An 11,752-nucleotide genomic window follows, 5' to 3' on the forward strand; every position below is an offset into this window, starting at 1 on the left:
ACTCTAAACTAAACTAACCCCCTCCCCCTTCTGCTGATGATTGATTTTCTGCAAAGAAGTCGACGAACGGTTGCCAATTCCGTGCAAACCCTAACAGTGACCTCCTCAAGGCGAACTTGGTTTTCTCCAAACAGAGAAAGCAGGCCATGTCAGTAAGCAAGGTTTCTGACTTCCGGGGCTTTGAGTCCCTCCATGCTAATATATCCATCTCTGGGCTACCAGGGAAGCAAAGGCCAGAATGTCTGCCTCTTTCTCCTGGATTCTCAGATCTTGCGACAGCCCGAAAATCGCTACCTCCGGACTCGGTGCCACTCTTGTTTTTAAAACCGTGGACATGATGTCTGCAAACCCCTGCTGGAATCCCCTGAGCTTTGGGCATGTCCAAAACATGTGGACATGGTTCGCTGCCACCCCTCCCCCCCCCCCCCCCCCCCCCCCCCCTCCGCACATCTTGCACACCTGTCTGCTACACCTGTTCACCAAGGCCACTGTCATGTGAGCCTGGTGAACGACCTTGAACTGTATCAGGCTGAGCCTGGCGCATATTGTGGACGCGTTAACTCTACTCAACGCATCCGCCCAGAGACCATCCTCTATCTCTCCTCCTAACTCCTCTTCCCATTTGCGTTTCAGCTCCTCAGTCTGCATGTCCTCTGACCCCATGAGCTCCTTATAGATGTTGGAGTTCTTCCCTTCTCCCACCACACTCTGGAAACTACCCTATCCTGAATCCCCCTTGGTGGTAGGAGCAGGAAGGTTGAGACCTGTCTACGTAGAAAGTCCCGCACCTCAGGTACTTAAATCTGTTTCCCCTCGCCAATACAAATTTCTCCTCCAGCTCCCTTAAGATAGGAAAGCTCCCTTCTGTAAACATATCCCCCATCCTCTTAATTCCTGCCCTTTGCCATCTCTGAAAGCCCCCGTCCATCCTTCCTGGGGCAAACCTGTGGTTATTACAGATCGGGGAACAAACCGATGCTCCCTCCACTCCCACATGTTCCTCCATTGCCCACAGACTCTCAGGGCTGCCATCACCATGGGGCTGGTGGAGTACTGTGCTGGCGGGAACAGCAGAGGCGCTGTTATCAACGCCCCCAAGCTAGTGCCCTTACATGAAGCTGACTCTATACTCTCCCATGCCGACCCTCCCCCACCACCCACTTCCTGATCATGGCTATATTCGCCGCCCAATAATAGTTACTGAAGTTTGGCAGCACCAGCCTGCCCTCTCCCCAGCTCCACTCAATCATTCCCTTTTTTTACTTGCTCCCCGCGCCCACTCATGAAAAAGCACGTGATAACTTTGTTCACCCTTTTAAAAATGATCCGCGGAATAAAGATGGGAAGACACTGGAACACAAACAGGAATCTCGGAAGGACCGTCATCTTCACCGTCTGGACCCACCCAGCTAGTGACAATGCGAGCGTGTCCCACCTCCGAAAATCGTGTTTTATTTGGTCCAACAGACGGGCGAGATTAAGTTTGTGTAACCGTTCCCATCCTCGCGCCACTTGGATGCCTAGATACCTAAAACTTCCCCTTACCACTCTAAACGGCAGTTCCCCCAGTCGCCTCTCCTGTCCCCTTGCCTGGATCGCAAACATCTCGCTTTTCCCCATATTTAGTTTGTATCCCAAAAATCGGCCAAATTCCCCCAGAATCCTCATGATTTCTTCCATCCCCTCCACTGGGTCCGATACATACAGGAGCAGGTCGTCTGCATAAAGTGAGACTCTATGTTCCACTCCCACCCCCCCGGATGAACCCCTTCCAATCCCTTGAGGCTCTCAGCACAATTGCCAACGGCTCTATAGCTAGAGCAAACAACAATGGGGAGAGGGGGCACCCCTGTCTCATCCCCTGATGTAGCCTAAAATAGCCTGATGTCACCCTATTCGTCCGTACACTCACCACAGGAGCCTGATACAGCAAACTGACCCAGTCAATAAAGCCCCGTCCAAATCCGAACCATCCCAGTACCTCCTACAGATATTCCCATTCTACTCGATTAAAAGCCTTCTCTGTGGCCATTGCGACCACTACCTCCACCTCCCTACCTTCTGGGGGTATCATGATCGCATTTAGCAACCTTCTTACATTGGACACCAACTGCCTTCCCTTAATGAACCCCATCTGGTCCTCCCCAATCACATCCGGAACACAGTCTTCAATCCTAGAGGACAAAATTTTGGCCAGCAGTTTAGCATCCACATTCAATAGGGATATCGGCCTGTAGGACCCACACAGCTCCGGATTCTTATCCTGCTTCAGAATCAGCGAGATTGTGGCCTGTGACATCGTCGGGAGAAGCACCCCTCTCTCCCTTGCCTCATTGAATGTTCTCATCAACAGCGGCCGCAATATCCCAGTGAACCTTTTATAGAACTCCGCTGGGTACCCGTCCGGCCCTGGGGCTTTATCCGACTGCATGGCCTTCAGACCCTCCGCTATCTCTTCGATCCCGATTGGGGGCCCCAGCCCTTCTACCAGCTCCCCGTCCACCTTCGGGAAATTCAGCCCCCCTAGGAAGTACCTCATCCCCTCTGGCCCCGTGGGGGTTCCGACCTATACAGCCTCCTATAAAACTCCTTAAACACCTTATTCACCCCTGCTGAGTCTCCCACCAGGTCCCCGTCTCCATCCTTTACTTTCCCAATCTCCCTGGCTGCCTCCCTCTTTCTAAGCTGCTGTGCAAGCATTCTGCTGGCCTTCTCTCCATGCTCATAAATCTCCCCCCTCGCCTTTCTCAGCTGCTCCACTGCCTTCCCAGTGGTTAACAAGTCGAACTCCACCTGTAGCCTCCGTCATTGCCGTAGAAGCCCTACCTCTGGTGTCTCCACATACCTCCTGTCTTCCTGTAGTATCTCCTTTACCAGTCGGTCCGTCTCTATCCTGTCTACCTTCTCTCTGTGGGCCCGTATCGAGATCAGCTCCCCTTTAACCACTGCCTTCAATGCCTCCCAGACCACCGCTGCCAGAATTTCCCCCGTGTCATTAACCTCCAGGTAATTCTGAATACATTTCCTCAACTGCCCGCTCACCTCCTCGTCCGCTAAAAGCCCCACGTCTAACCTCCAGTGTGGGCGCTGATTGCTGTCTTTACTAACCTGTAGGTCAACCCAATGCGGGGCATGGTCTGAGATCAATCTTCAGCAAATTCAATTCATCCCACATGATGGCATGAAACGACTGAAGGAATTGGATACTGAACAGGCATTATCCCAGCAATTCTACTGAAGACTTGTGCTCCAGAACTTGCCACACACCTAGCCAAGCTGTTTCAGCACAGCTACAACACTGGCATTCACCCAACTTTGTGCAAAATTGCCCAGGTATGTACCCTAAACAAAAAGCAGGACAAATACAACCCAGTCAATTACTGCCCTTTCAGTCTACTCCCGATTAACCTGAAGGGGTAATCTACAGCGTTAGCAAGCTGCACTTGCTTAGCCACAACCTGTTCACTGGCACTCAGTTTGGGTTCCACCAGGATCACTCAACTCCTAAGCTAATTGCCGCCTTTGTTCAAACATGGATAAAAGAGGTAAAATTCAGAGATGATATTGACTGCTTTGACATCAAGGCAGCATTTGACTAGTTGCAGAATCAAGGCGCTCTAGCAAAACTGGAATAAATGGGAATCAGTTAAAAACAAACTCTCCACTGCTTGGAGTGATAATTATCACAAAGGTAAATGGTTCTCGTTGTTGGAGGTTTGTCATCTCAGCTCAAGGCATTCACTGTAGGGATTCCTCATTGCAGTGTCCAAGGCCCAACCATCTGGAAGGACAAGGTCAGTAGATATCCGGAACACAACCATGTGGATGTTCTCCTCAAAGCCACTCGCCATCCTGACCAGGAAACATACTGGCATACTTTGACTGTCACTGGGTCAAAATTAGGAACTCCCTCCCTAATAGTACTGTGGATGCTGCTGCGCCACGTGGACTGCAGTGGTTCAAGAAGGCAGCATATCACAAACTTCTTGAAGGCAAGTTGTGATGGGCAATGAAGACATTTTACACAGTGAGTGATAATGACCTGAACTATACTAATACTGAAGAGGCTGATGATAACCAGGTCCTCATGAATTGAGTGACTGTCAGATTTTGGTGATGTGTAGTTTGCAAAAGCTCCTCTTCTATCCCCCTATAAATGGAGTTTACAAAAATAATAATTGATAATTCTATCCTGTCAGTCCAGGATAGAAATTAAGAGACAAACATTTCTCTTGGTTTTAGTGTTCAGTGTGTAAATCCCCCCTCCCCCTCCACCCTCTCCCCCTCCCCTTATACGTTTTCAGGTCATTGTAGGATCTCAAACGCTTCTGATAATTAATTCTACATTTTCAACCGTTTACAATGAAAGAAAAGGAGGTGCTGTAAATCTGAAATAAAAATGGAAAATATTGGAATTTCTGGCAGATCTGGTAGTTTCTGTAGAGAGATATTGTCTATTGTCGGTAGAGTGTTAAACATAGTTTACATTTCAGGCCTTTGTATTTCGATCAGAATTACACTGCATCAGTGCACAGACCTGAAAAGGTAACTCTCACTCTCATTCCATAGATGCTCCTCAATGTGCTCAGCATCCCCACTGTTTTCTGCGCTTAACTCTGGTTAAAAAGGTTGCTCTTGAATTATACTTTTTCTTCAATTTTATTAGTCATTTGGAAAGGCGCCTCAAGAAAGACCATAAAAGAGCAGTGAAATACAAGCAAAATACTGGAAATCTGAAATAAGATAAATAGAGTTCAAGTGGATTTTGTCAAAGGGAAGGCCATGGAAATCATTGGACTCTGCTCGAGTGAGTGCTGTGGCAAGCGTCATGCAATACCATTGATAAGAAATGGGCAGAGTATCTACCTATTTGAGTGGGAAAGTGAATTGTGAAGTGGCAATAAGGAGGTTACAAAGGGGTTATGTGAGTGAGCAAATATCTGGCAAATTCTGTATAATGTTGGAAATTGTGAAATTGGCAGAGCTCGGAGGTGCAGACGGATCTGGGTGTCCTAGTACATGAATCACGAAAGGCTGGTATACAAATGTAGCGAGTGATTAGGAAAGTGAATAGAATGTTATAATTTATTATAAGTGAAATTCATTACAAAAATAAGAGGTTATGCTTCAATTGTACAGGACTTTGGTCAGATCACATTTGGAGTATTGTGTACAGTATCGATTTTCATATTTAAAGAAATATGAGAAGAAGATGGTTAACGAGAATAATAGCAGGAATTGATGGGTTGTCTCATAAGGAAATGTTGGAGAGATTAGGTTTGTATCCACTAGAGTTTTAACGAGTAAGAGGCAACTTTAACAGTACGTTTTAGATCAAAGATTTTAAAATCTTTTTATTGGCATTTCTTATATTTGTAAACAATTGTATATATACATCACATTTTTCTTATCCGTGTTAATTTACTTTATTGTATGGAGTGGTTTATTTTGTCTTTCATTTAATTGACCCTATATACATTCCGTCGCCCTCTGGATCAGTCTATGGTCCCTCCTACCCTCCCCAACCACCCCTTTGGCTTCGGCTGTGTTTTGCTTTTATTTTCGGGAAAGGGGAAGGTATCCCCTCCCTCCTCTTCTCTTCTTTTGTTGTTTTTCCACCTTTCATCCGCCTCCCCCCCCCCCCCCCCCCCCACCCCCCCCTCCCCTCTCCCCCTCCCTCACCGCAGTCCTTTGGTTCCCCATCTATTTTGTCTTTTTATTCTTAACTTACTCCTCGTTGCTGGCCTCGAACAGGTTTTGGAACTGGCCGACAAACTGCCCCCAAGTATCCAGGAAGCCTAGGATGGCATATTTAATCTTCTCCACCTTGATTCACGTATGGGGACATCCATATCTTCTGTATGTCAGAGCTCTCAATCTCTCACCATTTTGATAATAAGCTTATTTTTTTTTATTCTTCCTGCCAAAATGGACAATTTCACTTTTCCCACATTATACTCAATTTGACAGATTTTTTGCCCACTGACTTCACCTCTCGATATCCCTTTGTAGCCTCCTCATGTCCTGTTCACTGTTTACTTTGCTACCTCAATAGGCATCGCTATGGAGAGGATTTGTCCTCTCGTTAGGGAATCTAAAACTATTGTTATGGGCGAGGCGTTTTCAGAATCCCAAAATGTATCATGGAGTTCAACCAACCGCTCCCTTTAATGGATTTGTTGCTTTTCCTAGCACACGGCTTTTTCCCTAGGGGTGGTATTACAATTATGGACACGTGCGTTTTCAAACACAAAACACTGTTTATTCCATGAACTCAACTTAACATCTTAAATAAACATTGGACCTCTTAACACCCCTTACTTCAGAGATAACTCAGAAAATATTGCAACAGTAAATAACTCCTTAAAATGTTCCTTCAAACTTCCAAGAGACTTAACACCTTTAAACAGTATCAAATCAGGTTAAAGTATATATATTTTTTCTGTAGAATGGCAGAGATATATTAGCTTGATTTCAGCTCGAGCACCTTGCTTTCTTCTTGCAGCTCTCTGGACACACACGGACACCCACCCACTGCTTTTTAAACTGGAACTAAAAACCTGCAAAACCAAACTGCAAAATGGCTGATCTGAGCTGAGCTCCACCCACTCTATGGCATCACTGTTTTCTTAAAGGTACAAGGTACATTGCTTAAACATCCATGTCTTAAAGGCACTCTCGCATGACACCTCCCCCCAAGAAAAAAAAATAAACCATCAACTTCAAGATGGTTTCATTTTTCACTTTTGCACCATCCACTAAGAAATGTACACAGTAAATATACCTTTTCATTTTTTAACAAAAACAACACATGCAAACAGGTATAATAATATAGTCCATTTTTCTTTGTTCTTCTTCCTCCAACCGAAATCTTTCTCGATTGACAGTCTCTTTGAACAAAGTCTCTGCACGATCCATCCATTCCTCTACTCCTCGGCATTTCTCTTCAGAATCAGATAATTTAGTTCAACCACAGAGCCCCTTGCAATTCTTCAATACAGGACCATTGGTGATCACAGCTTTCAGGCAGTGAAATGCCTGTTGAAAGTCCGCTGTCCATTGAAGTTTTTTTTGTTTCTTTAGCAAGTCCATCAGTGGAGTAATCACGCCACAAATCTTTTGCACAAAGGTTCGATCAAATTCATTCATGTTAAGAGATTGCATTGCCTCCCTTCGTCTTGAGGGTATCGGAAACTCCTCAAGGAAAGTGATTCGGGCTTCTCCAAATTCACTTTCGGCTAGGTTAATCACCAAACCCGCCACCAGAAGTCGATTGAAGAACTCCATACGATGTTTTAAATGTTCTTTCCTTGTCTGGAAGTTGGAAATAAAAGCAGATTGTCCCACTTTCTCCATGCAATCCTTCAATGGTGGGACAGGATAAGAGTCCGTTCTTGTAACTGCATTCACCTTTTTATAGTCCACACACAACCGTTGGGTACCGTCTTGTTTATGTACCATCACTATGGGCGAGCTCCATTGGATGCAACCCACTTCAATTATGCCATTTTTAAGCATACTCTCAACCTCTTTGTTAACCTGTGCCAATTTTAAAGGGTTAAGTCTATATGGATGTTGTTTGATTGGAACAGCATTTCCCACATCTCCATAATGTATAGCCATTTTAGTACTTCCCAATTTATCTCTACAAACATGCCCATGTGATATCAATAACTCTTTCAGGTCATTTCGTTTTTCATCTGGAAGGTAACTTAACAATTCATTCCAATTTTTCAGAACATCCTCATTTTCCAATTTAATTTGAGGTATGTCAAATTCACAGTCATCTGGATTTGGTTGGTCACTTTGAGTTGAAATGAAATGAAAATCGCTTATTGTCACAAGTAGGCTTCAAATGAAGTTACTGTGAAAAGCCCCTAGTCGCCACATTCAGGCGCCTGTTCGGGGAGGCTGGTACGGGAATTTGAATCATTAAAACCTTATTTTTTTCTCCTTCCCTTTCAAAGTACCTTTTAAGCATATTCACATGACACATTCGGTGAGTCTTCCTTCTATCTGGTGTTTTTACCACATAATTCACCTCACTTAATTTCCTTTCAATCTGATACGGTCCACAAAACCTAGCTTTTAAAAGCTCCCCTACCACTGGTAACAACACTAAAACTTTATCCCCACTGGCAAAACTACAAACTTTGGATTTCTTGTTGGCTACCCGTTTCATCACATTTTGTGCAACTTTCAAATGTTGTCTAGCCAATTCACCTGCTCTATTTAATCGTTCCCTAACATTTGACCCATAATCCAATAGTGTAATTTCCGATTTCTCACCCACCAATTTTTCCTGAATCAATTTAAGTGGTCCTCTTACCTCATGACCAAAAATTAGTTCAAAAGGACTAAATTTGGTAGACTCATTAGGTGCATCCCTAATTGCAAACAATACGAATGGGATTCCTTTATCCCAATCCTCTGGATAATCTTGACAATACGCCCTCAACATTGTCTTTAATGTCTGATGCCACCTTTCTAACGCTCCCTGCGATTCTGGATGGTACGCAGTTGATTTAAATTGTTTTAACTTCTTTGAATAACTTTGAAGTACAATTCGTTCCTTGATCCGATTGAATTTCTGTGGGTAGTCCATATCTAGTAAAGAATTTAAGTAACTCCTCCACAATCCTTTTAGCTGTAATATTATGTACTGGAATGGCCTCTAGAAACCTAGTAGACACATCCATTACAGTCAAAAGATATTGATTCCCACTTTTTGATTTAGGAAACGGTCCTACACAATCGATTCGGACCCTTGTAAAAGGTTCCTCAAATGCTGGAATGGGTATTAAGGGTGCTGGTTTTATCGCTGCTTGAGGTTTCCCTATCACTTGACATGAATGACATGATTGACAAAATTTAACTACATCTTTATGTAGTCCAGGCCAATAAAAATGTTTCTGGATTTAACTTGAGTTTTCCTTATTCCCAAAAGACCTCCCACTGGTACCTCATGTCAACTCGCAACACCTCCTTTCTATACCCCACCGGCAACACTACTTGATGAACTTCTGCCCACTTTTCATCCGCCTGCATATGTACAGGTCTCCATTTTCTCACCAAGACATCATTTTTACGGTAATAACACTCTGGTATACTCTCAGATTCCTCTTCAGTATATGCTTTCTGATATATCCGTTTTATTTCTACATCTTTCTGTTGTAACTCCGCCAATTTTCCTGAACTAAAAATATCTGCCTCATCCTCCACCTGTTGTTGTTCTTTTTCAACCATCTGATCAAAAATCGTTTCTGATAATTGCACTTCAACTTCATCTTCACTCTTTGATTTCTCCTCTTGTCTTAACCTGTGACTTTGCGACCTTGTTACTACACAATCCGGAACAATCCCAGGATATTCGTCCTTCAACACTTCAGTTGACTGATTTTCCACTGGCTTATCAACCACAGTAGGCATCACTCCCACCTGCAATCCAGCTATATCATTACCCAAGATAAACTGTATTCCTGCACAAGATAGTTTATCTATTACTCCTACTACCATTTCACCACTCTTCACTGGACTTTCCAACCTTACCTTATATAATGGAACGCTACTCCTCTCACCCTGAATTCCACATATCACCACCTTTTCTGGCAACATTCTTCCCAAACTACATAATTTCTCATCTCTTACCATTAAAGATTGACTAGCCCCTGTATCTCTTAAAATTGTGACTTCTTTACCTGCTCCTCCTGATACACATGAGTAAACTTTACCCACACAAGTAAATTCTTTAAATACATCTGGCACCTTCTTAACAATTACTTCTTGAAAAGGCTGTCCAATCATTTTCACCCCTTTCACTTCCCTTGGGCCTTCCTTTACCACTCTAACAAATCCCACTGTCTTATCCTGTTTTACCACATCAGCCTTCCCAGTGCTTTTCTTCAACCACCAACACTGTGACTTTACATGGCCTAGTTTCTTACAGTGAAAACATTTGAAACTTTTCATTTCTTTTCCACCCTCCTGGATTTATTTTTCAATCTGAGGTACACTTTCTTTATTGTCCCCCATCAGATCACCTTTACCTTTTCCACTTGAGTATTTCTCATGTCCCCAGTTTCTATCCCTCACCATCTGAAACTGATGTCAGAAACCAATCTTTGATTTATGAACTAATTCATAATCATCTGCCATTTCCGCTGCTAATCTCGCAGTTTTAACCCTCTGTTCTTCCACATGAGTTCTCACTACATCAGGAATTGAATTTTTAAACTCCTCCAAAAGTATAATTTCTCTGAGAGCTTCATACGTTTGGTCTATTTTCAAAGCCCTTATCCACCTATCAAAATTACTCTGTTTGAGCCTTTCAAACTCCATGTATGTTTGACCAAATTCTTTCCTTAAATTTCTAAACCTTTGTCTGTAAGCTTCAGGCACTAGCTCATATGCATTTAAGATGGATTTCTTCACCTCCTCATACGTTCCAGATACCTCCTCCGGTAGTGATGCAAACACTTCACTAGCTCTACATACCAGCTTTCTTTGAATCAGTAACACCCACATGTCATGTGGCCATTTCATTTGTTTAGCTACCTTCTCAAATGAAATGAAAAAGGCTTCCACTTCCTTCTCGTCAAACCTTGGCAATGCTTGGACATATTTAAATAGGTTCTCACCACGTCCCCGACTATGACGCTCTGTCTCATTATCCTCATCCATCTGTACGTTCCCCTTTACGTCTGCCAATTTTAACTGATTGTCATGTTTCATGGCCATTTTCTGAAGTTCAAACTCCCTCTCTTTATCTTTTTCCCTGATCTGTATCTCTATTTCTTATTCTTTTTGTTCTGCTAGGGCTATTCTTTCTTTTCTCCTTTCTTCTCTCTCCTTTTCTTATTCCTCTCTCTCTCTTTCTCTTTCCTCTCATATGCCAGCCGCTTTAATTCTTTCTCATGTTCCATTTGTTTAATTTGCAACTGAATGTTTGCCATTTCCAATGAGTCAAACTCTATCTCAGGCAACTTTAGATGCTTAAACACCGTCATAATTACCTCATCTTTTTGCATTGATCAGGTAATGTTAACTGCAATGTTCTTGCCAAATCTAACAGTATGAGTTTTGTTTCTGTCCGTAAAGTACTACGTGTGACATTCTCCACCCCCAAAAACTTCTGAGCCTCTGAAAGAACCATTGTTCACAACACTCTCCCCACTTAAACTAAAACACCACACCGGAAAAGCAACAATCCTTCACTGTCTTTAAGTTCACAAAAGCCAATCCAATAGATAGACTTTTATCCCCCTCGAGCCCCCAATTGTTATGGGCGACGTGTTTTCAGAACCCCAAAATGTATCATGGAGTTCAATCAACCTCTCCCTTTAATGAATTTGTTGCGACTTCCGGGTGCGGCTATGCAGAGCTAGGTCGCATATTCGGCAGCTCCTGCTTGGAACGGACTTTTGGGCTCTTTTACAGGGCCCCCACGGCATTTGTTTGACATTTCCCGGTGTGGGAAGAAGGCGGCAATATTCCCCCGACAGTGTCCCCCAGGAAGGGTATGTCTCTTGGTTGCCAGACACACGCAGAAACAGTGAAAGATTTGGCTGCAACTACAGGATAAACAGGGCCTCTTCCAGCATGCAGGCGGGGGAAGGGCAAGCTTAAAGCTGCAAGCTGACCTGAGGGCCTGTATCAAAAGTGAATTCTAGCAGCAGAGGGAACAACTGTGAAAAGATCTACCAAGGCCACTGAAGGGACTTCCGGTTGCGGTGATGCCTAGCTAGCCGCATGC

Source organism: Scyliorhinus torazame, chromosome 5 (genome assembly GCF_047496885.1).
Source record: "Scyliorhinus torazame isolate Kashiwa2021f chromosome 5, sScyTor2.1, whole genome shotgun sequence".
Taxonomy (NCBI): domain Eukaryota; kingdom Metazoa; phylum Chordata; class Chondrichthyes; order Carcharhiniformes; family Scyliorhinidae; genus Scyliorhinus; species Scyliorhinus torazame.